We start from the raw sequence: 26,640 nt of genomic DNA on the forward strand, positions 1-26,640 counted from the left end.
CGACTAAAATAAATAATTCTCATATCGAATCCACATTCGGATCTTCACCAAAATCGAATCGAATCATCCGGGTCAGACATCCAACCAGTCCACCAAGTTTCGTCCAAATCCGTCGACAACCTTTTGAGATTTCCTGCCATGTATCGTTTTTGACCCAATCACCCAATGGTGGAGAATCACTCAAAATATTTATGGCAGCCGGATCCGAATCCGGATCTTCACCAACATCAAATCATTTCTTCCTTGTCACATATGCCACATTGCTGCCAAATTTCGCACGAATCCATCGACAACTTTGTGAGATAACTTTTTCAAAAATGGACAGACAAACAAACAGCCAGACAGGTGTGAAAACAGAATCACCATACACCTTTGGTGGCGGAGGGAACGGGCCTCTCACTTGAGAAACATTATCGATCCTTTATGAACATCCAAAGAGCGTCTTGTTGCCGACGATCATACCACCCTGAATATGTCCGATCTCGAAACCAAAGCAGGTTCGGGCCGATTTGTACCTGCAAGGGAGACCACCTGGGAACACCCGGTGTTGTGGGCTTTTTTTCTGCTGTCGGGTGGGGTCTTGCTTTGATTGTCTGCAATTTGCACAGACTGACGCGCTTGATGGTAATTTAGTTTTTGCCGCGCTACTGCTAGTCTTCAACTACAACTACCGCTACTACCAGCCAACCTCGACTACCTACTACCACGATCGCTTACCCCACCAGTATTTGTATCCCACTGCTTGCCTCCTACTACCAGTGCCGCCACTGTGAGTATGACTGGCTTTGCAGTACCACTCCTATCAGACGACTACGACAACGACTACTACCGCTACTACTACAAAAATTAATAATTCTCATGACGAATACACATTCAGACCTCCACCAAAATCGAATCGAATCATCCTTGTCAGACTCCCAACCAGTCCACCAAGTTTTGTCCAAATCCGTCGACAACCTTTTGAGATTTCCTGCTGTGTATCGTTTTTGACCCAATCTCCCAATGATGAAGAATCACTGAAAATATTTCTGGTGGCCGGAAACGAATCCGGATCTTCACCAAAATTGAATAATTTTTTCCTTTTCACAAATGCCACATTGCTGCCAAATTTCGCCCGAATCCGTCGACAACTTTGTGAGATATCTTGTTCAAAAACGGACAGACAGACAAACAAACAGCACGTGTGAAAACAGAACCCCCAAACACCTTTGGTGGCGGAGGGAACGAGACTCTCACTTGAGAAACATTATCGATCCTTTATGAACATTCAAAGATAATCTGTTGTTGCCAACGATCATACCACACTGAATATGCCCGATCTCGTCTGATCTCGGAAACGAAGCATGTTCGGGCCCAGTTCGTACCTGGATTCTCGTCTGATCTCGGAAACGAAGCATGTTCGGGCCCAGTTCGTACCTGGATTCGGGCCCGGTTCGTACCTGGATGGGAGACTGCCTGGGCACACCGGGTGTTGTCGGCTTTTTTCTGCTGTCGGGTGTGGTCTTGTTTTGAGTGTCTGCAATTTGCGATGACTGACGCGCTTGATGGTAATTTAGTTTTTGCCGCGCCACTGCTCGTCCTCGACTTCAATTACCGCAACTACCATCCTACCATGACTACTTTCCACCAGGAGTACTTACCCCACCAGTATTTGTATACTACTGCTTGCCTCCCACTACCAGTGCCGCTACTGTGAGAACGTCTGGCCTTCCAGTACCACTCATTCTCGACGACGGCTTCCACGACTACTACCGCTCCTACTATTAAAATAAAGAATTCTCATATCGAATCCACATTCAGATCTTCACCAAAATCGAATAGAATCATCCGTGTAAGACACCCAAACAGTCCACCAAGTTTCGCCCAAATCCGTCGCAACCTTTTGAGATTTCCTGCTGTGAATCGTTTTTGAACCAATCTCCCAATGGTGAAGAATCAGTCAAAATATTTCTCGGAGCCGGATCCGAATCCGGATCTTCACCAAAATGGAAACATTTCTTCCTTGTCACAGATGTCACATTGCTGCCAAATTTTGCCCGAATCCGTCTCCAATTTTGTGAGATATCTTGTTCAAAAACGGACAGACAGGCAAACAGACAGACAGGTGTGAAAACATCACCTCCATGCACCTTGGGTGGCGGAGGAAACGAGACTCTCACTTGAGAAACATTATCGATCCTTTATAAACATCCAAAGAGACGCTGTTGTTGTCTACGTTAATACCACCCTGAATACGCCCGATCTCGTCTGATCTCGGAAGCTAACCAGGTTCGGGCCAGGATAGTACCTGGATGGGCGACTGCCTGGGAATACCGGGTGCTGTAGGCTTTTTTCTGCTGTCGGGTGTGGTCTTGTTTTGAGTGTCTGCAATTTGCGCTGACTGATGCGCTTGATGGTAATTTACTTTTTGCTGCGCCACTGCTAGTCTTCGACGACAACTGCCGCTACTACCAGCCTACCACGTCTACTTACTACCACGGGTACTCACCCCACCAGTATTTGTATACTACTGCTTGCCTACGACTACCAGTGCCGTTACTGTGAGTACGACTGGCCTTCCAGTGCCAATCCTTCTCGACGACGACTCCCACGACTACTGCCGCTCCTACTACTAAAATAAAGAATTCTCATGTCGAATCCACATTTAGATCTTCACCAAAATCGAATCGAATCATCCGTGTAATACCCCCAAACAGTCCACCAAGTTTCGTCCAAATCCGTCGACAACCTATGAGATTTCCTGCTGTGTGTCGTTTTTGAACCATTCTCCCATTGGTGAAGAATCAGTCAAAATATTTCTCCGAGCCGGATCCGAATCCGGATCTTCACCAAAATGGAAACATTTCTTCCTTGTCACAGATGCCACATTGCTGCCAAATTTCGCCCGAATCCGTCGGCAATTTTGTGAGATATCTTGTTCAAAAACGAACAGACAGGTGTGAAAACATCACCTCCATGCACCTTGGGTGGTGGAGGGAACGAGGCTCTCACTTGAGAAACATTATAAATCGATCCTTTATGAACATCCAAAGAGAATCTGTTGTTGCCTACGATCATACCACCCTGAATACCCTCGATCTCGTCTGATCTCGGAAACTAAGCAGGCTCGGGCCCGGTTAGTACCTGGATGGGAGACTGCCTGGGAACACCGGGTGTTGTAGGCTTTTTTCTGCTGTCGGGTGTGGTCTTGTTTTGAGTGTCTGCAATTTGCGCTGATTGATGCGCTTGATGGTAATTTACTTTTTGCCGCGCCACTGCTAGGCTTCGACGACAACTGCCGCTACTACCAGCCTACCACGTCTACTTACTACAATGGGTACTCACCCCACCAGTATTTGTATACTACTGCTTGCCTACGACTACCAGTGCCGTTACTGTGAGTACGACTGGCCTTCCAGTGCCAATCCTTCTCGACGACGACTCCCACGACTACTGCCGATCCGACTACAAAAATAAAGAATTCTCATGTCGAATCCACATTCAGATCTTCACCAAAATCGAATCGAATCATCCATGTATTACCCCCAAACAGTCCACCTCGTTTCGTCCAAATCCGTCGACAACCTTTTGAGATTTCCTGCTGTGTATCGTTTTTGAACCAATCTCCCAATGGTGAAGAATCAGTCAAAATATTTCTCGGAGCCGGATCCGAATCCGGATCTTCACCAAAATGGAAACATTTCTTCCTTGTCACAGATGCCACATTGCTGCCAAATTTCGCCCGAATCCGTCGGCAATTTTGTGAGATGTCTTGTTAAAAAACGGACAGACAAGCAAACAGACAGACAGGTGTGAAAACATCACCTCCATGCACCTTGGGTGGCGGCGGGAACGGGGCTCTCACTTGAGAAACATTATCGATCCTTTATAAACATCCAAAGAGACTCTGTTGTTGCCTACGATCATACCACCCTGAATACGCCCGATCTCGTCTGATCTCGGAAGCTAAGCCGGTTCGGGGCCGGATCGTACCTGGATGGGCGACTGCCTGGGAATACCTGGTGTTGTCGGCTTTTTTCTGCTGTCGGGTGTGGTCTTGTTTTGAGTGTCTGCAATTTGCGCTGACTGATGCGCTTGATGGTAATTTACTTTTTGCCGCGCCACTGCTAGTCTTCGACGACAACTGCCGCTACTACCAGCCTACCACGTCTACTTACTACCACGGGTACTCACCCCACCAGTATTTGTATACTACTGCTTGCCTACGACTACCAGTGCCGTTACTGTGAGTACGACTGGCCTTCCAGTGCCAATCCTTCTCGACGACGACTCCCACGACTACTGCCGCTCCTACTACAAAAATAAAGAATTCTCATGTCGAATCCACATTTAGATCTTCACCAATATCGAATCGAATCATCCGTGTAATACCCCCAAACAGTCCACCAAGTTTCGTCCAAATCCGTCGACAACCTTTTGAGATTTCCTGCTTTGTGTCGTTTTTGAACCAATCTCCCAATGGTGAGGAATCAGTCAAAATATTTCTCGGAGCCGGATCCGAATCCGGATCCTCACCAAAATGGAAACATTTCCTCCTTGTCACAGATGCCACATTGCTGCCAAATTTCGCCCGAATCCGTCGGCAATTTTGTGAGATGTCTTGTTCAAAAACGGACAGACAGGTGTGAAAACATCACCTCCATGCACCTTGGGTGGTGGAGGGAACGAGGCTCTCACTTGAGAAACATTATAAATCGATCCTTTATGAACATCCAAAGAGAATCTGTTGTTGCCTACGATCATACCACCCTGAATGCGCGCGATCTCGTCTGATCTCGGAAGCTAAGCAGGTTCGGGCCCGGTTAGTACCTGGATGGGAGACTGCCTGGGAACACCGGGTGTTGCAGGCTTTTTTCTGCTGTCGTGTGTGGTCTTGTTTCGAGTGTCTGCAATTTGCGCTGACTGATGCGCTTGATGATAATTTAGTTTTTGCCGCGCCGCTGCTCGTCTTCGACTACAACTGCCGCTACTACCAGCTAACCACGTCTACTTACTACCACGGGTACTCACCCCACCAGTATTTGTATACTACTGCTTGCCTACGACTACCAGTGCCGCTACTGTGAGTTCGACTGGCCTTCCAGTGCCACTCCTTCTCGACGACGACTCCCACGACTACTGCCACTCCTACTACTAAAATAAAGATTCTCATGTCGAATCCACATTCAGATCTTCAACAAAATCGAATCGAATCATCCTTGTAAGACACCCAAACAGTCCACCAAGTTTCCTCCAAATCCGTCGACAACCTTTTGAGATTTCCTGCTGTGTATCGTTTTTGAACCAATCTCCCAATGGTGAAGAATCAGTCTAAATATTTGTCGGAGCCGGATCCGAATCCGGATCTTCACCAAAATGGAAACATTTCTTCCTTGTCACAGATGCCACACTGCTGCCAAATTTTGCCCGAATCCGTCTGCAATTTTGTGAGATATCTTGTTCAAAAACGGACAGACAAGCAAACAGACAGACAGGTGTGAAAACATCACCTCCATGCACCTTGGGTGGCGGCGGGAACGGGGCTCTCACTTGAGAAACATTATCGATCCTTTATAAACATCCAAAGAGACTCTGTTGTTGCCTACGATCATACCACCCTGAATACGCCCGATCTCGTCTGATCTCTGAACCTAAGCAGGTTCGGGCCCGGATCGTACCTGGATGGGCGACTGCCTGGGAATACCGGGTGTTGTCGGCTTTTTTCTGCTGTCGGGTGTGGTCTTGTTTTGAGTGTCTGCAATTTGCGCTGACTGATGCGCTTGATGGTAATTTACTTTTTGCCGCGCCACTGCTCGTCTTCGACGACAACTGCCGCTACTACCAGCCTACCACGTCTACTTACTACCACGGGTACTCACCCCACCAGTATTTGTATACAACTGCTTGCCTACGACTACCAGTGCCGTTACTGTGAGTACGACTGGCCTTCCAGTGCCAATCCTTCTCGACGACGACTCCCACGACTACTGCCGCTCCTACTACAAAAATAAAGAATTCTCATGTCGAATCCACATTTAGATCTTCACCAATATCGAATCGAATCATCCGTGTAATACCCCCAAACAGTCCACCAAGTTTCGTCCAAATCCGTCGACAACCTTTTGAGATTTCCTGCTGTGTGTCGTTTTTGAACCAATCTCCCAATGGTGAAGAATCAGTCAAAATATTTCTCGGAGCCGGATCCGAATCCGGATCTTCACCAAAATGGAAACATTTCTGCCTTGTCACAGATGCCACATTGCTGCCAAATTTCGCCCGAAACCGTCGGCAATTTTGTGAGATGTCTTGTTCAAAAACGAACAGACAGGTGTGAAAACATCACCTCCATGCACCTTGGGTGGTGGAGGGAACGAGGCTCTCACTTGAGAAACATTATAAATCGATCCTTTATGAACATCCAAAGAGAATCTGTTGTTGCGTACGATCATACCACCCTGAATACGCCCGATCTCGTCTGATCTCGGAACCTAAGCAGGTTCGGGCCCGGTTAGTACCTGGATGGGAGACTGCCTGGGAACAAAGGGTGTTGTAGGCTTTTTTCTGCTGTCGGGTGTGGTCTTGTTTCGAGTGTCTGCAATTTGCGCTGACTGATGCGCTTGATGGTAATTTAGTTTTTGCCGCGCCACTGCTAGTCTTCGACTACAACTGCCGCTACTACCAGCTAACCACGTCTACTTACTACCACGGGTACTCACCCCACCAGTATTTGTATACTACTGCTTGCCTACGACTACCAGTGCTGCTACTGTGAGTTCGACTGGCCTTCCAGTGCCACTCCTTCTCGACGACGACTCCCACGACTACTGCCACTCCTACTACTAAAATAAAGAATTCTCATGTCGAATCCACATTCAGATCTTCAACAAAATCGAATCGAATCATCCTTGTAAGACACCCAAACAGTCCACCAAGTTTCCTCCAAATCCGTCGACAACCTTTTGAGATTTCCTGCTCTGTATCGTTTTTGAACCAATCTCCCAATGGTGAAGAATCAGTCAAAATATTTCTCGGAGCCGGATCCGAATCCGGATCTTCACCAAAATGGAAACATTTCTTCCTTGTCACAGATGCCACACTGCTGCCAAATTTTGCCCGAATCCGTCTGCAATTTTGTGAGATATCTTGTTCAAAAACGGACAGACAAGCAAACAGACAGACAGGTGTGAAAACATCACCTCCATGCACCTTGGGTGGCGGAGGGAACGAGACTCTCACTTGAGAAACATTATCGATCCTTTATAAACATCCAAAGAGACTCTGTTGTTGCCTACGATCATACCACCCTGAATACGCCCGATCTCGTCTGATCTCGAAAGCTATTCAGGTTCGGGCCCGGATAGTATCTGGATGGGCGACTGCCTGGGAATACCGCGTGTTGTAGGCTTTTTTCTGCTGTCGGGTGTGGTCTTGTTTTGAGTGTCTGCAATTTGCGCTGACTGATGCGCTTGATGGTAATTTACTTTTTGCCGCGCCACTGCGAGTCTTCGACGACAACTGCCGCTACTACCAGCCTACCACGTCTACTTACTACCACGGGTACTCACCCCACCAGTATTTGTATACTACTGCTTGCCTACGACTACCAGTGCCGTTACTGTGAGTACGATTGGCCTTCCAGTGCCAATCCTTCTCGATGACGACTCCCACGACTACTGCCGCTCCTACTACAAAAATAAAGAATTCTCATGTCGAATCCACATTTAGATATTCACCAAAATCGAATCGAATCATCCGTGTAATACCCCCAAACAGTCCACCAAGTTTCGTCCAAATCCGTCGACAACCTTTTGAGATTTCCTGCTGTGTGTCGTTTTTGAACCAATCTCCCAATGGTGAAGAATCAGTCAATATATTTCTCGGAGCCGGATCCGAATCCGGATCTTCACCAAAATGGAAACATTTCTGCCTTGTCACAGATGCCACATTGCTGCCAAATTTCGCCCGAAACCGTCGGCAATTTTGTGAGATGTCTTGTTCAAAAACGGACAGACAGGTGTGAAAACATCATCTCCATGCACCTTGGGTGGTGGAGGGAACGAGGCTCTCACTTGAGAAACATTATAAATCGATCCTTTATGAACATCCAAAGAGAATCTGTTGTTGCCTACGATCATACCACCCTGAATACGCCCGATCTCGTCTGATCTCGGAAGCCAACCAGGTTCGTGCCCGGTTAGTACCTCGATGGGAGACTGCCTGGGAACACTGGGTGTTGTAGGCTTTTTTCTGCTGTCGGGTGTGGTCTTGTTTCGAGTGTCTGCAATTTGCGCTGACTGATGCGCTTGATGGAAATTTAGTTTTTGCCGCGCCACTGCTAGTCTTCGACTACAACTGCCGCTACTACCAGCTAACCACGTCTACTTACTACCACGGGTACTCACCCCACCAGTATTTGTATACTACTACTTGCCTACGACTACCATTGCCGCTACTGTGAGTTCGACTGGCCTTCCAGTGCCACTCCTTCTCGACGACGACTCCCACGACTACTGCCACTCCTACTACTAAAATAAAGAATTCTCATGTCGAATCCACATTCAGATCTTCACCAAAATCGAATCGAATCATCCATGTAATACCCCCAAACAGTCCACCTCGTTTCTTCCAAATCCGTCGACAACCTTTTGAGATTTCCTGCTGTGTATCGTTTTTGAACCAATCTCCCAATGGTGAAGAATCAGTCAAAATATTTCTCGGAGCCGGATCCGAATCCGGATCTTCACCAAAATGGAAACATTTCTTCCTTGTCACAGATGCCACACTGCTGCCAAATTTTGCCCGAATCCGTCTGCAATTTTGTGATATCTTGTTCAAAAACGGACAGACAAGCAAACAGACAGACAGGTGTGAAAACATCACCTCCATGCACCTTGGGTGTCGGCGGGAACGGGGCTCTCACTTGAGAAACATTATCGATCCTTTATAAACATCCAAAGAGACTCAGTTGTTGCCTACGATCATACCACCCTGAATACGCCCGATCTCGTCTGATCTCGGAAGCTAAGCAGGTTCGGGCCCGGATCGTACTTGGATGGGCGACTGCCTGGGAATACCGGGTGTTGTCGGCTTTTTTCTGCTGTCGGGTGTGGTCTTGTTTTGAGTGACTGCAATTTGCGCTGACTGATGCGCTTGATGGTAATTTACTTTTTGCCGCGCCACTGCTAGTCTTCGACGACAACTGCCGCTACTACCAGCCTACCACGTCTACTTACTACCACGGGTACTCACCCCACCAGTATTTGTATACTACTGCTTGCCTACGACTACCAGTGCCGTTACTGTGAGTACGACTGGCCTTCCAGTGCCAATCCTTCTCGACGACGACTCCCACGACTACTGCCGCTCCTACTACAAAAATAAAGAATTCTCATGTCGAATCCACATTTAGATCTTCACCAATATCGAATCGAATCATCCGTGTAATACCCCCAAACAGTCCACCAAGTTTCGTCCAATTCCGTCGACAACCTTTTGAGATTTCCTGCTGTGTGTCGTTTTTGAACCAATCTCCCAATGGTGAAGAATCAGTCAAAATATTTCTCGGAGCCGGATCCGAATCCGGATCTTCACCAAAATGGAAACATTTCTTCCTTGTCACAGATGCCACATTGCTGCCAAATTTCGCCCGAATCCGTCGGCAATTTTGTGAGATGTCTTGTTCAAAAACGGACAGACAGGTGTGAAAACATCACCTCCATGCACCTTGGGTGGTGGAGGGAACGAGGCTCTCACTTGAGAAACATTATAAATCGATCCTTTATGAACATCCAAAGAGCATCGGTTGTTGCCTACGATCATACCACCCTGAATACGCCCGATCTCGTCTGATCTCGGAAGCTAGGCAGGTTCGGGCCCGGTTAGTACCTGGATGGGAGACTGCCTGGGAACACCGGGTGTTGTAGGCTTTTTTCTGCTGTCGGGTGTGGTCTTGTTTCGAGTGTCTGCAATTTGCGCTGACTGATGCGCTTGATGGAAATTTAGTTTTTGCCGCGCCACTGCTAGTCTTCGACTTCAACTGCCGCTACTACCAGCTAACCACGTCTACTTACTACCACGGGTACTCACCCCACCAGTATTTGTATACTACTACTTGCCTACGACTACCAGTGCCGCCACTGTGAGTTCGACTGGCCTTCCAGTGCCACTCCTTCTCGACGACGACTCCCACGACTACTGCCACTCCTACTACTAAAATAAAGCATTCTCATGTCGAATCCACATTCAGATCTTCAACAAAATCGAATCGAATCATCCTTGTGAGACACCCAAACAGTCCACAAAGTTTCCTCCAAATCCGTCGACAACCTTTTGAGATTTCCTGCTCTGTATCGTTTTTGAACCAATCTCCCAATGGTGAAGAATCAGTCAAAATATTTCTCGGAGCCAGATCCGAATCCGGATCTTCACCAAAATGGAAACATTTCTTCCTTGTCACAGATGCCATACTGCTGCAAAATTTTGCCCGAATCCGTCGGCAATTTTGTGAGATGTCTTGTTCAAAAACGGACAGACAGGTGTGAAAACATCACCTCCATGCACCTTGAGTGGTGGAGGGAACGAGGATCTCACTTGAGAAACATTATAAATCGATCCTTTATGAACATCCAAAGAGAATCTGTTGTTGCCTACGATCGTACCACCCTGAATACGCCCGATCTCGTCTGATCTCGGAAGCTAAGTAGGTTCGGGCCCGGATCGTACCTGGATGGGCGACTGCCTAGGAATACCGGGTGTTGTAGGCTTTTTTCTGCTGTCGGGTGTGGTCTTGTTTTGAGTGTCTGCAATTTGCGCTGACTGATGCGCTTGATGGTAATTTACTTTTTGCCGCGCCGCTGCTAGTCTTCGACTACAACTGCCGCTACTACCAGCTAACCACGTCTACTTAATACCACGGGTACTCACCCTACCAGTATTTGTATACTACTGCTTCCCTACGACTACCAGTGCCGCTACTGTGAGTTCGACTGGCCTTCCAGTGCCACTCCTTCTCGACGACGACTCCCACGACTACTGCCACTCCTACTACTAAAATAAAGAATCCTCATGTCGAATCCACATTCAGATCTTCAACAAAATCGAATCGAATCATCCTTGTAAGACACCCAAACAGTCCACCAAGTTTCCTCCAAATCCGTCGACAACCTTTTGAGATTTCCTGCTGTGTATCGTTTTTGAACCAATCTCCCAATGGTGAAGAATCAGTCAAAATATTTCTCGGAGCCGGATCCGAATCCGGATCTTCACCAAAATGCAAACATTTCTTCCTTGTCACAGATGCCACACTGCTGCCAAATTTTGCCCGAATCCGTCTGCAATTTTGTGAGATATCTTGTTCAAAAACGGACAGACAAGCAAACAGACAGACAGGTGTGAAAACATCACCTCCATGCACCTTGGGTGGCGGCGGGAACGGGGCTCTCACTTGAGAAACATTATCGATCCTTTATAAACATCCAAAGAGACTCTGTTGTTGCCTACGATCATACCACCCTGAATACGCCCGATCTCGTCTGATCTCGGAAGCTAAGCCAGTTCGGGCCCGGATCGTACCTGGATGGGCGACTGCCTGGGAATACCTGGTGTTGTCGGCTTTTTTCTGCTGTCGGGTGTGGTCTTGTTTTGAGTGTCTGCAATTTGCGCTGACCGATGCGCTTGATGGTAATTTACTTTTTGCCGCGCCACTGCTAGTCTTCGACGACAACTGCCGCTACTACCAGCCTACCACGTCTACTTACTACCACGGGTACTCACCCCACCAGTATTTGTATGCTACTGCTTGCCTACGACTACCAGTGCCGTTACTGTGAGTACGACTGGCCTTCCAGTGCCAATCCTTCTCGACGACGACTCCCACGACTACTGCCGCTCCTACTACAAAAATAAAGAATTCTCATGTCGAATCCACATTTAGATCTTCACCAATATCGAATCGAATCATCCGTGTAATACCCCCAAACAGTCCACCAAGTTTCGTCCAAATCCGTCGACAACCTTTTGAGATTTCCTGCTTTGTGTCGTTTTTGAACCAATCTCCCAATGGTGAGGAATCAGTCAAAATATTTCTCGGAGCCGGATCCGAATCCGGATCCTCACCAAAATGGAAACATTTCTTCCTTGTCACAGATGCCACATTGCTGCCAAATTTCGCCCGAATCCGTCGGCAATTTTGTGAGATGTCTTGTTCAAAAACGGACAGACAGGTGTGAAAACATCACCTCCATGCACCTTGGGTGGTGGAGGGAACGAGGCTCTCACTTGAGAAACATTATAAATCGATCCTTTATGAACATCCAAAGAGAATCTGTTGTTGCCTACGATCATACCACCCTGAATGCGCGCGATCTCGTCTGATCTCGGAAGGTAAGCAGGTTCGGGCCAGTTAGTACCTGGATGGGAGACTGCCTGGGAACACCAGGTGTTGCAGGCTTTTTTCTGCTGTCGTGTGTGGTCTTGTTTCGAGTGTCTGCAATTTGCGCTGACTGATGCGCTTGATGATAATTTAGTTTTTGCCGCGCCGCTGCTCGTCTTCGACTACAACTGCCGCTACTACCAGCTAACCACGACTACTTACTACCACGGGTACTCACCCCACCAGTATTTGTATACTACTGCTTGCCTACGACTACCAGTGCCGCTACTGTGAGTTCGACTGGCCTTCCAGTGCCACTCCTTCTCGACGACGACTCCCACGACTACTGCCACTCCTACTACTAAAATAAAGAATTCTCATGTCGAATCCACATTCAGATCTTCAACAAAATCGAATCGAATCATCCTTGTAAGACACCCAAACAGTCCACCAAGTTTCCTCCAAATCCGTCGACAACCTTTTGAGATTTCCTGCTGTGTATCGTTTTTGAACCAATCTCCCAATGGTGAAGAATCAGTCAAAATATTTCTCGGAGCCGGATCCGAATCCGGATCTTCACCAAAATGGAAACATTTCTTCCTTGTCACAGATGCCACACTGCTGCCAAATTTTGCCCGAATCCGTCTGCAATTTTGTGAGATATCTTGTTCAAAAACGGACAGACAAGCAAACAGACAGACAGGTGTGAAAACATCACCTCCATGCACCTTGGGTGGCGGCGGGAACGGGGCTCTCACTTGAGAAACATTAATCGATCCTTTATAAACATCCAAAGAGACTCAGTTGTTGCCTACGATCATACCACCCTGAATACGCCCGATCTCGTCTGATCTCTGAAGCTAAGCAGGTTCGGGCCCGGATCGTACCTGGATGGGCGACTGCCTGGGAATACCGGGTGTTGTCGGCTTTTTTCTGCTGTCGGGTGTGGTCTTGTTTTGAGTGTCTGCAATTTGCGCTGACTGATGCGCTTGATGGTAATTTACTTTTTGCCGCGCCACTGCTCGTCTTCGACGACAACTGCCGCTACTACCAGCCTACCACGTCTACTTACTACCACGGGTACTCACCCCACCAGTATTTGTATACAACTGCTTGCCTACGACTACCAGTGCCGTTACTGTGAGTACGACTGGCCTTCCAGTGCCAATCCTTCTCGACGACGACTCCCACGACTACTGCTGCTCCTACTACAAAAATAAAGAATTCTCATGTCGAATCCACATTTAGATCTTCACCAATATCGAATCGAATCATCCGTGTAATACCCCCAAACAGTCCACCAAGTTTCGTCCAAATCCGTCGACAACCTTTTGAGATTTCCTGCTGTGTGTCGTTTTTGAACCAATCTCCCAATGGTGAAGAATCAGTCAAAATATTTCTCGGAGCCGGATCCGAATCCGGATCTTCACCAAAATGGAAACATTTCTGCCTTGTCACAGATGCCACATTTCTGCCAAATTTCGCCCGAAACCGTCGGCAATTTTGTGAGATGTCTTGTTCAAAAACGAACAGACAGGTGTGAAAACATCACCTCCATGCACCTTGGGTGGTGGAGGGAACGAGGCTCTCACTTGAGAAACATTATAAATCGATCCTTTATGAACACCCAAAGAGAATCTGTTGTTGCGTACGATCATACCACCCTGAATACGCCCGATCTCGTCTGATCTCGGAACCTAAGCAGGTTCGGGCCCGGTTAGTACCTGTATGGGAGACTGCCTGGGAACAAAGGGTGTTGTAGGCTTTTTTCTGCTGTCGGGTGTGGGCTTGTTTCGAGTGTCTGCAATTTGCGCTGACTGATGCGCTTGATGGTAATTTAGTTTTTGCCGCGCCACTGCTAGTCTTCGACTACAACTGCCGCTACTACCAGCTAACCACGTCTACTTACTACCACGGGTACTCACCCCACCAGTATTTGTATACTACTGCTTGCCTACGACTACCAGTGCCGCTACTGTGAGTTCGACTGGCCTTCCAGTGCCACTCCTTCTCGACGACGACTCCCACGACTACTGCCACTCCTACTACTAAAATAAAGAATTCTCATGTCGAATCCACATTCAGATCTTCAACAAAATCGAATCGAATCATCCTTGTAAGACACCCAAACAGTCCACCAAGTTTCCTCCAAATCCGTCGACAACCTTTTGAGATTTCCTGCTCTGTATCGTTTTTGAACCAATCTCCCAATGGTGAAGAATCAGTCAAAATATTTCTCGGAGCCGGATCCGAATCCGGATCTTCACCAAAATGGAAACATTTCTTCCTTGTCACAGATGCCACACTGCTGCCAAATTTTGCCCGAATCCGTCTGCAATTTTGTGAGATATCTTGTTCAAAAACGGACAGACAAGCAAACAGACAGACAAATGTGAAAACATCACCTCCATGCACCTTGGGTGGCGGAGGGAACGAGACTCTCACTTGAGAAACATTATCGATCCTTTATAAACATCCAAAGAGACTCTGTTGTTGCCTACGATCATACCACCCTGAATACGCCCGATCTCGTCTGATCTCGAAAGCTATTCAGGTTCGGGCCCGGATAGTATCTGGATGGGCGACTGCCTGGGAATACCGCGTGTTGTAGGCTTTTTTCTGCTGTCGGGTGTGGTCTTGTTTTGAGTGTCTGCAATTTGCGCTGACTGATGCGCTTGATGGTAATTTACTTTTTGCCGCGCCACTGCGAGTCTTCGACGACAACTGCCGCTACTACCAGCCTACCACGTCTACTTACTACCACGGGTACTCACCCCACCAGTATTTGTATACTACTGCTTGCCTACGACTACCAGTGCCGTTACTGTGAGTACGATTGGCCTTCCAGTGCCAATCCTTCTCGATGACGACTCCCACGACTACTGCCGCTCCTACTACAAAAATAAAGAATTCTCATGTCGAATCCACATTTAGATATTCACCAAAATCGAATCGAATCATCCGTGTAATACCCCCAAACAGTCCACCAAGTTTCGTCCAAATCCGTCGACAACCTTTTGAGATTTCCTGCTGTGTGTCGTTTTTGAACCAATCTCCCAATGGTGAAGAATCAGTCAAAATATTTCTCGGAGCCGGATCCGAATCCGGATCTTCACCAAAATGGAAACATTTCTGCCTTGTCACAGATGCCACATTGCTGCCAAATTTCGCCCGAAACCGTCGGCAATTTTGTGAGATGTCTTGTTCAAAAACGGACAGACAGGTGTGAAAACATCATCTCCATGCACCTTGGGTGGTGGAGGGAACGAGGCTCTCACTTGAGAAACATTATAAATCGATCCTTTATGAACATCCAAAGAGAATCTGTTGTTGCCTACGATCATACCACCCTGAATACGCCCGATCTCGTCTGATCTCGGAAGCCAACCAGGTTCGTGCCCGGTTAGTACCTCGATGGGAGACTGCCTGGGAACACTGGGTGTTGTAGGCTTTTTTCTGCTGTCGGGTGTGGTCTTGTTTCGAGTGTCTGCAATTTGCGCTGACTGATGCGCTTGATGGAAATTTAGTTTTTGCCGCGCCACTGCTAGTCTTCGACTACAACTGCCGCTACTACCAGCTAACCACGTCTACTTACTACCACGGGTACTCACCCCACCAGTATTTGTATACTACTACTTGCCTACGACTACCATTGCCGCTACTGTGAGTTCGACTGGCCTTCCAGTGCCACTCCTTCTCGACGACGACTCCCACGACTACTGCCACTCCTACTACTAAAATAAAGAATTCTCATGTCGAATCCACATTCAGATCTTCACCAAAATCGAATCGAATCATCCATGTAATACCCCCAAACAGTCCACCTCGTTTCTTCCAAATCCGTCGACAACCTTTTGAGATTTCCTGCTGTGTATCGTTTTTGAACCAATCTCCCAATGGTGAAGAATCAGTCAAAATATTTCTCGGAGCCGGATCCGAATCCGGATCTTCACCAAAATGGAAACATTTCTTCCTTGTCACAGATGCCACACTGCTGCCAAATTTTGCCCGAATCCGTCTGCAATTTTGTGATATCTTGTTCAAAAACGGACAGACAAGCAAACAGACAGACAGGTGTGAAAACATCACCTCCATGCACCTTGGGTGTCGGCGGGAACGGGGCTCTCACTTGAGAAACATTATCGATCCTTTATAAACATCCAAAGAGACTCAGTTGTTGCCTACGATCATACCACCCTGAATACGCCCGATCTCGTCTGATCTCGGAAGCTAAGCAGGTTCGGGCCCGGATCGTACTTGGATGGGCGACTGCCTGGGAATACCGGGTGTTGTCGGCTTTTTTCTGCTGTCGGGTGTGGTCTTGTTTTGAGTGTCTGCAATTTGCGCTGACTGATGCGCTTGATGGTAATTTACTTTTTGCCGCGCCACTGCTAGTCTTCGACGACAACTGCCGCTACTACCAGCCTACCACGTCTACTTACTACCACGGGTACTCACCCCACCAGTATTTGTATACTACTGCTTGCCTACGACTACCAGTGCCGTTACTGTGAGTACGACTGGCCTTCCAGTGCCAATCCTTCTCGACGACGACTCCCACGACTACTGCCGCTCCTACTACAAAAATAAAGAATTCTCATGTCGAATCCACATTTAGATCTTCACCAATATCGAATCGAATCATCCGTGTAATACCCCCAAACAGTCCACCAAGTTTCGTCCAATTCCGTCGACAACCTTTTGAGATTTCCTGCTGTGTGTCGTTTTTGAACCAATCTCCCAATGGTGAAGAATCAGTCAAAATATTTCTCGGAGCCGGATCCGAATCCGGATCTTCACCAAAATGGAAACATTTCTTCCTTGTCACAGATGCCACATTGCTGCCAAATTTCGCCCGAATCCGTCGGCAATTTTGTGAGATGTCTTGTTCAAAAACGGACAGACAGGTGTGAAAACATCACCTCCATGCACCTTGGGTGGTGGAGGGAACGAGGCTCTCACTTGAGAAACATTATAAATCGATCCTTTATGAACATCCAAAGAGCATCGGTTGTTGCCTACGATCATACCACCCTGAATACGCCTGATCTCGGAAGCTAGGCAGGTTCGGGCCCGGTTAGTACCTGGATGGGAGACTGCCTGGGAACACCGGGTGTTGTAGGCTTTTTTCTGCTGTCGGGTGTGGTCTTGTTTCGAGTGTCTGCAATTTGCGCTGACTGATGCGCTTGATGGAAATTTAGTTTTTGCCGCGCCACTGCTAGTCTTCGACTACAACTGCCGCTACTACCAGCTAACCACGTCTACTTACTACCACGGGTACTCACCCCACCAGTATTTGTATACTACTACTTGCCTACGACTACCAGTGCCGCCACTGTGAGTTCGACTGGCCTTCCAGTGCCACTCCTTCTCGACGACGACTCCCACGACTACTGCCACTCCTACTACTAAAATAAAGCATTCTCATGTCGAATCCACATTCAGATCTTCAACAAAATCGAATCGAATCATCCTTGTGAGACACCCAAACAGTCCACAAAGTTTCCTCCAAATCCGTCGACAACCTTTTGAGATTTCCTGCTCTGTATCGTTTTTGAACCAATCTCCCAATGGTGAAGAATCAGTCAAAATATTTCTCGGAGCCAGATCCGAATCCGGATCTTCACCAAAATGGAAACATTTCTTCCTTGTCACAGATGCCATACTGCTGCAAAATTTTGCCCGAATCCGTCTGCAATTTTGTGAGATATCTTGTTCAAAAACGGACAGACAAGCAAACAGACAGACAGGTGTGAAAACATCACCTCCATGCACCTTGGGTGGCGGAGGGAACGAGACTCTCACTTGAGAAACATTATCGATCCTTTATAAACATCCAAAGAGACTCTGCTGTTGCCTACGATCATACCACCCTGAATACGCCCGATCTCGTCTGATCTCGGAAGCTAAGCAGGTTCGGGCCCGGATCGTACCTGGATGGGCGACTGCCTAGGAATACCGGGTGTTGTAGGCTTTTTTCTGCTGTCGGGTGTGGTCTTGTTTTGAGTGTCTGCAAATTGCGCTGACTGATGCGCTTGATGGTAATTTACTTTTTGCCGCGCCACTGCTTGTCTTCGACGACAACTGCCGCTACTACCAGCCTACCACGTCTACTTACTACCACGGGTACTCACCCCACCAGTATTTGTATACTACTGCTTGCCTACGACTACCAGTGCCGTTACTGTGAGTACGACTGGCCTTCCAGTGCCAATCCTTCTCGACGACGACTCCCACGACTACTGCCGCTCCTACTACAAAAATAAAGAATTCTCATGTCGAATCCACATTTAGATCTTCACCAATATCGAATCGAATCATCCGTGTAATACCCCCAAACAGTCCACCAAGTTTCGTCCAAATCCGTCGACAACCTTTTGAGATTTCCTGCTGTGTGTCGTTTTTGAACCAATCTCCCAATGGTGAAGAATCAGTCAAAATATTTCTCGGAGCCGGATCCGAATCCGGATCTTCACCAAAATGGAAACATTTCTTCCTTGTCACAGATGCCACATTGCTGCCAAATTTCGCCCGAATCCGTCGGCAATTTTGTGAGATGTCTTGTTCAAAAACGGACAGACAGGTGTGAAAACATCACCTCCATGCACCTTGGGTGGTGGAGGGAACGAGGATCTCACTTGAGAAACATTATAAATCGATCCTTTATGAACATCCAAAGAGAATCTGTTGTTGCCTACGATCATACCACCCTGAATACGCCCGATCTCGTCTGATCTCGGAAGCTAAGCAGGTTCGGGCCCGGTTCGTACCTGGATGGGAGACTGCCTCGGAACACCGGGTGTTGTAGGCTTTTTTCTGCTGTCGTGTGTGGTCTTGTTTCGAGTGTCTGCAATTTGCGCTGACTGATGCGCTTGATGGTAATTTAGTTTTTGCCGCGCCGCTGCTAGTCTTCGACTACAACTGCCGCTACTACCAGCTAACCACGTCTACTTACTACCACGGGTACTCACCCCACCAGTATTTGTATACTACTGCTTGCCTACGACTACCAGTGCCGTTACTGTGAGTACGACTGGCCTTCCAGTGCCAATCCTTCTCGACGACGACTCCCACGACTACTGCCGCTCCTACTACAAAAATAAAGAATTCTCATGTCGAATCCACATTTAGATCTTCACCAATATCGAATCGAATCATCCGTGTAATACCCCCAAACAGTCCACCAAGTTTCGTCCAAATCCGTCGACAACCTTTTGAGATTTCCTGCTGTGTGTCGTTTTTGAACCAATCTCCCAATGGTGAAGAATCAGTCAAAATATTTCTCGGAGCCGGATCCGAATCCGGATCTTCACCAAAATGGAAACATTTCTTCCTTGTCACAGATGCCACATTGCTGCCAAATTTCGCCCGAATCCGTCGGCAATTTTGTGAGATGTCTTGTTCAAAAACGGACAGACAGGTGTGAAAACATCACCTCCATGCACCTTGGGTGGTGGAGGGAACGAGGATCTCACTTGAGAAACATTATAAATCGATCCTTTATGAACATCCAAAGAGAATCTGTTGTTGCCTACGATCATACCACCCTGAATACGCCCGATCTCGTCTGATCTCGGAAGCTAAGCAGGTTCGGGCCCGGTTCGTACCTGGATGGGAGACTTCCTCGGAACACCGGGTGTTGTAGGCTTTTTTCTGCTGTCGTGTGTGGTCTTGTTTCGAGTGTCTGCAATTTGCGCTGACTGATGCGCTTGATGGTAATTTAGTTTTTGCCGCGCCGCTGCTAGTCTTCGACTACAACTGCCGCTACTACCAGCTAACCACGTCTACTTACTACTACGGGTACTCACCCCACCAGTATTTGTATACTACTGCTTGCCTACGACTACCAGTGCCGTTACTGTGAGTACGACTGGCCTTCCAGTGCCAATCCTTCTCGACGACGACTCCCACGACTACTGCCGCTCCTACTACAAAAATAAAGAATTCTCATGTCGAATCCACATTTAGATCTTCACCAATATCGAATCGAATCATCCGTGTAATACCCCCAAACAGTCCACCAAGTTTCGTCCAAATCCGTCGACAACCTTTTGAGATTTCCTGCTGTGTGTCGTTTTTGAACCAATCTCCCAATGGTGAAGAATCAGTCAAAATATTTCTCGGAGCCGGATCCGAATCCGGATCTTCACCAAAATGGAAACATTTCTGCCTTGTCACAGATGCCACATTGCTGCCAAATTTCGCCCGAAACCGTCGGCAATTTTGTGAGATGTCTTGTTCAAAAACGAACAGACAGGTGTGAAAACATCACCTCCATGCACCTTGGGTGGTGGAGGGAACGAGGCTCTCACTTGAGAAACATTATAAATCGATCCTTTATGAACATCCAAAGAGAATCTGTTGTTGCCTACGATCATACCACCCTGAATACGCCCGATCTCGTCTGATCTCGGAAGAACCAAGCAGGTTCGGGCCAGGTTAGTACCTGGATGGGAGACTGCCTGGGAACACCGGGTGTTGTAGGCTTTTTTCTGCTGTCGGGTGTGGTCTTGTTTCGAGTGTCTGCAATTTGGGCTGACTGATGCGCTTGATGGTAATTTAGTTTTTGCCGCGCCACTGCGAGTCTTCGACTACAACTGCCGCTACTACCAGCTAACCACGTCTACTTACTACCACGGGTACTCACCCCACCAGTATTTGTATACTACTGCTTGCCTACGACTACCAGTGCCGCCTTCCAGTGCCACTCCTTCTCGACGACGACTCCCACGACTACTGCCACTCCTACTACTAAAATAAAGAATTCTCATGTCGAATCCACATTCAGATCTTCAACAAAATCGAATCGAATCATCCTTGTAAGACACACAAACAGTCCACCAAGTTTCCTCCAAATCCGTCGACAACCTTTTGAGATTTCCTGCTCTGTATCGTTTTTGAACCAATCTCCCAATGGTGAAGAATCAGTCAAAATATTTCTCGGAGCCGGATCCGAATCCGGATCTTCACCAAAATGGAAACATTTCTTCCTTGTCACAGATGCCACACTGCTGCCAAATTTTGCCCGAATCCGTCTGCAATTTTGTGAGATATCTTGTTCAAAAACGGACAGACAAGCAAACAGACAGACAGGTGTGAAAACATCACCTCCATGCACCTTGGGTGGCGGAGGGAACGAGACTCTCACTTGAGAAACATTATCGATCCTTTATAAACATCCAAAGAGACTCTGTTGTTGCCTACGATCATACCACCCTGAATACGCCCGATCTCGTCTGATCTCTGGAAGCTATTCAGGTTCGGGCCCGGATAGTACCTGGATGGGCGACTGCCTGGGAATACCGGGTGTTGTAGGCTTTTTTCTGCTGTCGGGTGTGGTCTTGTTTTGAGTGTCTGCAATTTGCGCTGACTGATGCGCTTGATGGTAATTTACTTTTTGCCGCGCCACTGCTAGTCTTCGACGACAACTGCCGCTACTACCAGCCTACCACGTCTACTTACTACCACGGGTACTCACCCCACCAGTATTTGTATACTACTGCTTGCCTACGACTACCAGTGCCGTTACTGTGAGTACGACTGGCCTTCCAGTGCCAATCCTTCTCGATGACGACTCCCACGACTACTGCCGCTCCTACTACAAAAATAAAGAATTCTCATGTCGAATCCACATTTAGATATTAACCAAAATCGAATCGAATCATCCGTGTAATACCCCCAAACAGTCCACCAAGTTTCGTCCAAATCCGTCGACAACCTTTTGAGATTTCCTGCTGTGTGTCGTTTTTGAACCAATCTCCCAATGGTGAAGAATCAGTCAAAATATTTCTCGGAGCCGGATCCGAATCCGGATCCTCACCAAAATGGAAACATTTCTTCCTTGTCACAGATGCCACATTGCTGCCAAATTTCGCCCGAATCCGTCGGCAATTTTGTGAGATGTCTTGTTCAAAAACGGACAGACAGGTGTGAAAACATCACCTCCATGCACCTTGGGTGGTGGAGGGAACGAGGCTCTCACTTGAGAAACATTATAAATCGATCCTTTATGAACATCCAAAGAGAATCTGTTGTTGCCTACGATCATACCACCCTGAATACGCCCGATCTCGTCTAATCTCGGAAGCTAAGCAGGTTCGGGCCCAGATCGATCTCGTCTGATCTTGGAAACTAAGCAGGTTCGGGCCCGGATAGTACCTGGATTGGCGACTGCCTGGGAATACCGGGTGTTGTAGGCTTTTTCTGCTGTCGGGTGTGGTCTTGTTTTGAGTGTCTGCAATTTGCGCTGACTGATGCGCTTGATGGTAATTTAGTTTTTGCCGCGCCACTGCTAGTCTTCGACTACAACTGCCGCTACTACCAGCTAACCACGTCTACTTACTACCACGGGTACTCACCCCACCAGTATTTGTATACTACTACTTGCCTACGACTACCATTGCCGCTACTGTGAGTTCGACTGGCCTTCCAGTGCCACTCCTTCTCGACGACGACTCCCACGACTACTGCCACTCCTACTACTAAAATAAAGAATTCTCATGTCGAATCCACATTCAGATCTTCAACAAAATCGAATCGAATCATCCTTGTAAGACACCCAAACAGTCCACAAAGTTTCCTCCAAATCCGTCGACAACCTTTTGAGATTTCCTGCTGTGTATCGTTTTTGAACCAATCTCCCAATGGTGAAGAATCAGTCAAAATATTTCTCGGAGCCGGATCCGAATCCGGATCTTTACCAAAATGGAAACATTTCTTCCTTGTCACAGATGCCATACTGCTGCAAAATTTTGCCCGAATCCGTCTGCAATTTTGTGAGATATCTTGTTCAAAAACGGACAGACAAGCAAACAGACAGACAGGTGTGAAAACATCACCTCCATGCACGTTGGGTGGCGGAGGGAACGAGACTCTCACTTGAGAAACATTATCGATCCTTTATAAGCATCCAAAGAGACTCTGTTGTTGCCTACGATCATACCACCCTGAATACGCCCGATCTCGTCTAATCTCGGAAGCTAAGCAGGTTCGGGCCCAGATCGATCTCGTCTGATCTTGGAAACTAAGCAGGTTCGGGCCCGGATAGTACCTGGATTGGCGACTGCCTGGGAATACCGGGTGTTGTAGGCTTTTTCTGCTGTCGGGTGTGGTCTTGTTTTGAGTGTCTGCAATTTGCGCTGACTGATGCGCTTGATGGTAATTTAGATTTTGCCGCGCCACTGCTAGTCTTCGACTACAACTGCCGCTACTACCAGCTAACCACGTCTACTTACTACCACGGGTACTCACCCCACCAGTATTTGTATACTACTACTTGCCTACGACTACCATTGCCGCTACTGTGAGTTCGACTGGCCTTCCAGTGCCACTCCTTCTCGACGACGACTCCCACGACTACTGCCACTCCTACTACTAAAATAAAGAATTCTCATGTCGAATCCACATTCAGATCTTCAACAAAATCGAATCGAATCATCCGTGTAAGACACCCAAACAGTCCACAAAGTTTCCGCCAAATCCGTCGACAACCTTTTGAGTTTTCCTGCTCTGTATCGTTTTTGAACCAATCTCCCAATGGTGAATAATCAGTCAAAATATTTCTCGGAGCCGGATCCGAATCCGGATCTTCACCGAAATGGAAACATTTCTTCCTTGTCACAGATGCCACATTGCTGCCAAATTTCGCCCGAATCCGTCGGCAATTTTGTGAGATGTCTTGTTCAAAAACGGACAGACAGGTGTGAAAACATCACCTCCATGCACCTTGGGTGGTGGAGGGAACGAGGCTCTCACTTGAGAAACATTATAAATCGATCCTTTATGAACATCCAAAGAGAATCTGTTGTTGCCTACGATCATACCACCCTGAATACGCCCGATCTCGTCTGATCTCGGAAGCTAAGCAGGTTCGGGCCCGGTTAGTACCTGGATGGGAGACTGCCTGGGAACACCGGGTGTTGTAGGCTTTTTTCTGCTGTCGTGTGTGGTCTTGTTTCGAGTGTCTGCAATTTGCGCTGACTGATGCGCTTGATGGTAATTTAGTTTTTGCCGCACCGCTGCTAGTCTTCGACTACAATTGCCGCTACTACTTGCTAACCACGTCTACTTACTACCACGGGTACTCACCCCACCAGTATTTGTATACTACTGCTTGCCTACGACTACCAGTGCCGCTACTGTGAGTTCGACTGGCCTTCCAGTGCCACTCCTTCTCGACGACGACTCCCACGACTACTGCCACTCCTACTACTAAAATAAAGAATTCTCATGTCGAATCCACATTCAGATCTTCACCAAAATCGAATCGAATCATCCATGTAAAACCCCCAAACAGTCCACCTCGTTTCGTCCAAATCCGTCGACAACCTTTTGAGATTTCCTGCTGTGTATCGTTTTTGAACCAATCTCCCAATGGTGAAGAATCAGTCAAAATATTTCTCGGAGCCGGATCCGAATCCGGATCTTCACCAAAATGGAAACATTTCTTCCTTGTCACAGATGCCACACTGCTGCCAAATTTTGCCCGAATCCGTCTGCAATTTTGTGAGATATCTTGTTCAAAAACGGACAGACAAGCAAACAGACAGACAGGTGTGAAAACATCACCTCCATGCACCTTGGGTGGCGGCGGGAACGGGGCTCTCACTTGAGAAACATTATCGATCCTTAACAAACATCCAAAGAGACTCTGTTGTTGCCTACGATCATACCACCCTGAATACGCCCGATCTCGTCTGACCTCGGAAGCGAAGCAGGTTCGGTCCCGGATCGTACCTGGATGGGCGACTGCCTGGGAATACTGGGTGTTGTCGGCTTTTTTCTGCTGTCGGGTGTGGTCTTGTTTTGAGTGTCTGCAATTTGCGCTGACTGATGCGCTTGATGGTAATTTACTTTTTGCCGCGCCACTGCTAGTCTTCGACGACAACTGCCGCTACTACCAGCCTACCACGTCTACTTACTACCACGGGTACTCACCCCACCAGTATTTGTATACTACTGCTTGCCTACGACTACCAGTGCCGCTACTGTGAGTACGACTGGCCTTCCAGTGCCAATCCTTCTCGACGACGACTCCCACGACGACTGCCGCTCCTACTACAAAAATAAAGAATTCTCATGTCGAATCCACATTTAGATCTTCACCAATATCGAATCGAATCATCCGTGTAATACCCCCAAACAGTCCACCAAGTTTCGTCCAAATCCGTCGACAACCTTTTGAGATTTCCTGCTGTGTGTCGTTTTTGAACCAATCTCCCAATGGTGAAGAATCAGTCAAAATATTTCTCGGAGCCGGATCCGAATCCGGATCTTCACCAAAATGGAAACGTTTCTGCCTTGTCACAGATGCCACATTGCTGCCAAATTTCGCCCGAAACCGTCGGCAATTTTGTGAGATGTCTTGTTCAAAAACGAACAGACAGGTGTGAAAACATCACCTCCATGCACCTTGGGTGGTGTAGGGAACGAGGCTCTCACTTGAGAAACATTATAAATAGATCCTTTATGAACATCCAAAGAGAATCAGTTGTTGCCTCCGATCATACCACCCTGAATACGCCCGATCTCGTCTGATCTCGGCAGCTAAGCAGGTTCGGGCCCGGTTAGTACCTGGATGGGAGACTGCCTGGGAACACCGGGTGTTGTAGGCTTTTTTCTGCTGTCGGGTGTGGTCTTGTTTCGAGTGTCTGCAATTTGCGGTGACTGATGCGCTTGATGGTAATTTAGTTTTTGCCGCGCCACTGCTCGTCTTCGACTACAACTGCCGCTACTACCAGCTAACCACGTCTACTTACTACCACGGGTACTCACCCCACCAGTATTTGTATACTACTGCTTGCCTACGACTACCAGTGCCGCTACTGTGAGTTCGACTGGCCTTCCAGTGCCACTCCTTCTCGACGACGACTCCCACGACTACTGCCACTCCTACTACTAAAATAAAGAATTCTCATGGTGAATCCACATTCAGATCTTCAACAAAATCGAATCGAATCATCCTTGTAAGACACCCAAACAGTCCACCAAGTTTCGTCCAAATCCGTCGACAACCTTTTGAGATTTCCTGCTGTGTGTCGTTTTTGAACCAATCTCCCAATGGTGAAGAATCAGTCAAAATATTTCTCGGAGCCGGATCCGAATCCGGATCCTCACCAAAATGGAAACATTTCTTCCTTGTCACAGATGCCACATTGCTGCCAAATTTCGCCGGAATCCGTCGGCAATTTTGTGAGATGTCTTGTTCAAAAACGGACAGACAGGTGTGAAAACATCACCTCCATGCACCTTGGGTGGTGGAGGGAACGAGGCTCTCACTTGAGAAACATTAT

The 26,640-nt window shown here is 47.6% G+C and overlaps 9 non-coding genes and 20 pseudogenes across 9 annotated transcripts; all 29 read left to right on the top strand.

Moving 5' to 3' along the window:
* Positions 1 to 2,209: 2,209 nt before the first annotated feature.
* Positions 2,210 to 2,328, top strand: LOC144890134 (5S ribosomal RNA; annotated as a pseudogene).
* A 717-nt stretch (positions 2,329 to 3,045) lies between these two features.
* LOC137419823 (5S ribosomal RNA) lies at positions 3,046 to 3,164 on the top strand (annotated as a pseudogene).
* Positions 3,165 to 3,894: 730 nt separating this feature from the next.
* LOC137419826 (5S ribosomal RNA) lies at positions 3,895 to 4,013 on the top strand (annotated as a pseudogene).
* Positions 4,014 to 4,731: 718 nt separating this feature from the next.
* LOC137420025 (5S ribosomal RNA) lies at positions 4,732 to 4,850 on the top strand. Its single transcript, XR_013622257.1, has one exon. It is a non-coding gene; the product is annotated as a 5S ribosomal RNA (ribosomal RNA).
* Positions 4,851 to 5,579: 729 nt separating this feature from the next.
* Positions 5,580 to 5,698, top strand: LOC137419799 (5S ribosomal RNA; annotated as a pseudogene).
* Positions 5,699 to 6,416: 718 nt separating this feature from the next.
* On the top strand, positions 6,417 to 6,535 carry LOC137419787 (5S ribosomal RNA; annotated as a pseudogene).
* Positions 6,536 to 7,265: 730 nt separating this feature from the next.
* Positions 7,266 to 7,384, top strand: LOC137419997 (5S ribosomal RNA; annotated as a pseudogene).
* Positions 7,385 to 8,102: 718 nt separating this feature from the next.
* Positions 8,103 to 8,221, top strand: LOC137419992 (5S ribosomal RNA; annotated as a pseudogene).
* Positions 8,222 to 8,949: 728 nt separating this feature from the next.
* Positions 8,950 to 9,068, top strand: LOC137419862 (5S ribosomal RNA). Its single transcript, XR_013622248.1, has one exon. It is a non-coding gene; the product is annotated as a 5S ribosomal RNA (ribosomal RNA).
* A 718-nt stretch (positions 9,069 to 9,786) lies between these two features.
* On the top strand, positions 9,787 to 9,905 carry LOC137419774 (5S ribosomal RNA). The gene has a single exon (XR_010983067.2). It is a non-coding gene; the product is annotated as a 5S ribosomal RNA (ribosomal RNA).
* A 718-nt stretch (positions 9,906 to 10,623) lies between these two features.
* LOC137419935 (5S ribosomal RNA) lies at positions 10,624 to 10,742 on the top strand (annotated as a pseudogene).
* Positions 10,743 to 11,472: 730 nt separating this feature from the next.
* On the top strand, positions 11,473 to 11,591 carry LOC137420026 (5S ribosomal RNA; annotated as a pseudogene).
* A 718-nt stretch (positions 11,592 to 12,309) lies between these two features.
* On the top strand, positions 12,310 to 12,427 carry LOC137419738 (5S ribosomal RNA; annotated as a pseudogene).
* A 731-nt stretch (positions 12,428 to 13,158) lies between these two features.
* LOC137419848 (5S ribosomal RNA) lies at positions 13,159 to 13,277 on the top strand (annotated as a pseudogene).
* Positions 13,278 to 13,995: 718 nt separating this feature from the next.
* On the top strand, positions 13,996 to 14,114 carry LOC137419708 (5S ribosomal RNA; annotated as a pseudogene).
* Positions 14,115 to 14,844: 730 nt separating this feature from the next.
* LOC137419915 (5S ribosomal RNA) lies at positions 14,845 to 14,963 on the top strand (annotated as a pseudogene).
* A 718-nt stretch (positions 14,964 to 15,681) lies between these two features.
* LOC137419806 (5S ribosomal RNA) lies at positions 15,682 to 15,800 on the top strand (annotated as a pseudogene).
* A 728-nt stretch (positions 15,801 to 16,528) lies between these two features.
* Positions 16,529 to 16,647, top strand: LOC137419978 (5S ribosomal RNA). The gene has a single exon (XR_013622249.1). It is a non-coding gene; the product is annotated as a 5S ribosomal RNA (ribosomal RNA).
* Positions 16,648 to 17,365: 718 nt separating this feature from the next.
* On the top strand, positions 17,366 to 17,474 carry LOC137419936 (5S ribosomal RNA; annotated as a pseudogene).
* A 730-nt stretch (positions 17,475 to 18,204) lies between these two features.
* Positions 18,205 to 18,323, top strand: LOC137419739 (5S ribosomal RNA). The gene has a single exon (XR_010983034.2). It is a non-coding gene; the product is annotated as a 5S ribosomal RNA (ribosomal RNA).
* Positions 18,324 to 19,041: 718 nt separating this feature from the next.
* Positions 19,042 to 19,160, top strand: LOC137419849 (5S ribosomal RNA). Its single transcript, XR_013622252.1, has one exon. It is a non-coding gene; the product is annotated as a 5S ribosomal RNA (ribosomal RNA).
* Positions 19,161 to 19,878: 718 nt separating this feature from the next.
* On the top strand, positions 19,879 to 19,997 carry LOC137419709 (5S ribosomal RNA). Its single transcript, XR_010983007.2, has one exon. It is a non-coding gene; the product is annotated as a 5S ribosomal RNA (ribosomal RNA).
* A 718-nt stretch (positions 19,998 to 20,715) lies between these two features.
* LOC137420103 (5S ribosomal RNA) lies at positions 20,716 to 20,836 on the top strand (annotated as a pseudogene).
* A 711-nt stretch (positions 20,837 to 21,547) lies between these two features.
* LOC137419846 (5S ribosomal RNA) lies at positions 21,548 to 21,667 on the top strand (annotated as a pseudogene).
* A 718-nt stretch (positions 21,668 to 22,385) lies between these two features.
* Positions 22,386 to 22,548, top strand: LOC137419916 (5S ribosomal RNA; annotated as a pseudogene).
* Positions 22,549 to 23,277: 729 nt separating this feature from the next.
* Positions 23,278 to 23,440, top strand: LOC137419971 (5S ribosomal RNA; annotated as a pseudogene).
* A 717-nt stretch (positions 23,441 to 24,157) lies between these two features.
* On the top strand, positions 24,158 to 24,276 carry LOC137419852 (5S ribosomal RNA). The gene has a single exon (XR_013622310.1). It is a non-coding gene; the product is annotated as a 5S ribosomal RNA (ribosomal RNA).
* A 730-nt stretch (positions 24,277 to 25,006) lies between these two features.
* LOC137419842 (5S ribosomal RNA) lies at positions 25,007 to 25,125 on the top strand (annotated as a pseudogene).
* A 718-nt stretch (positions 25,126 to 25,843) lies between these two features.
* LOC137419875 (5S ribosomal RNA) lies at positions 25,844 to 25,962 on the top strand. The gene has a single exon (XR_013622258.1). It is a non-coding gene; the product is annotated as a 5S ribosomal RNA (ribosomal RNA).
* Positions 25,963 to 26,640: the final 678 nt, after the last annotated feature.

This window comes from Myxine glutinosa, chromosome 1, assembly GCF_964187855.1.
Source record: "Myxine glutinosa chromosome 1, kmMyxGlut1.1, whole genome shotgun sequence".
In the NCBI taxonomy this organism is placed as follows: Eukaryota; Metazoa; Chordata; class Myxini; order Myxiniformes; family Myxinidae; genus Myxine; species Myxine glutinosa.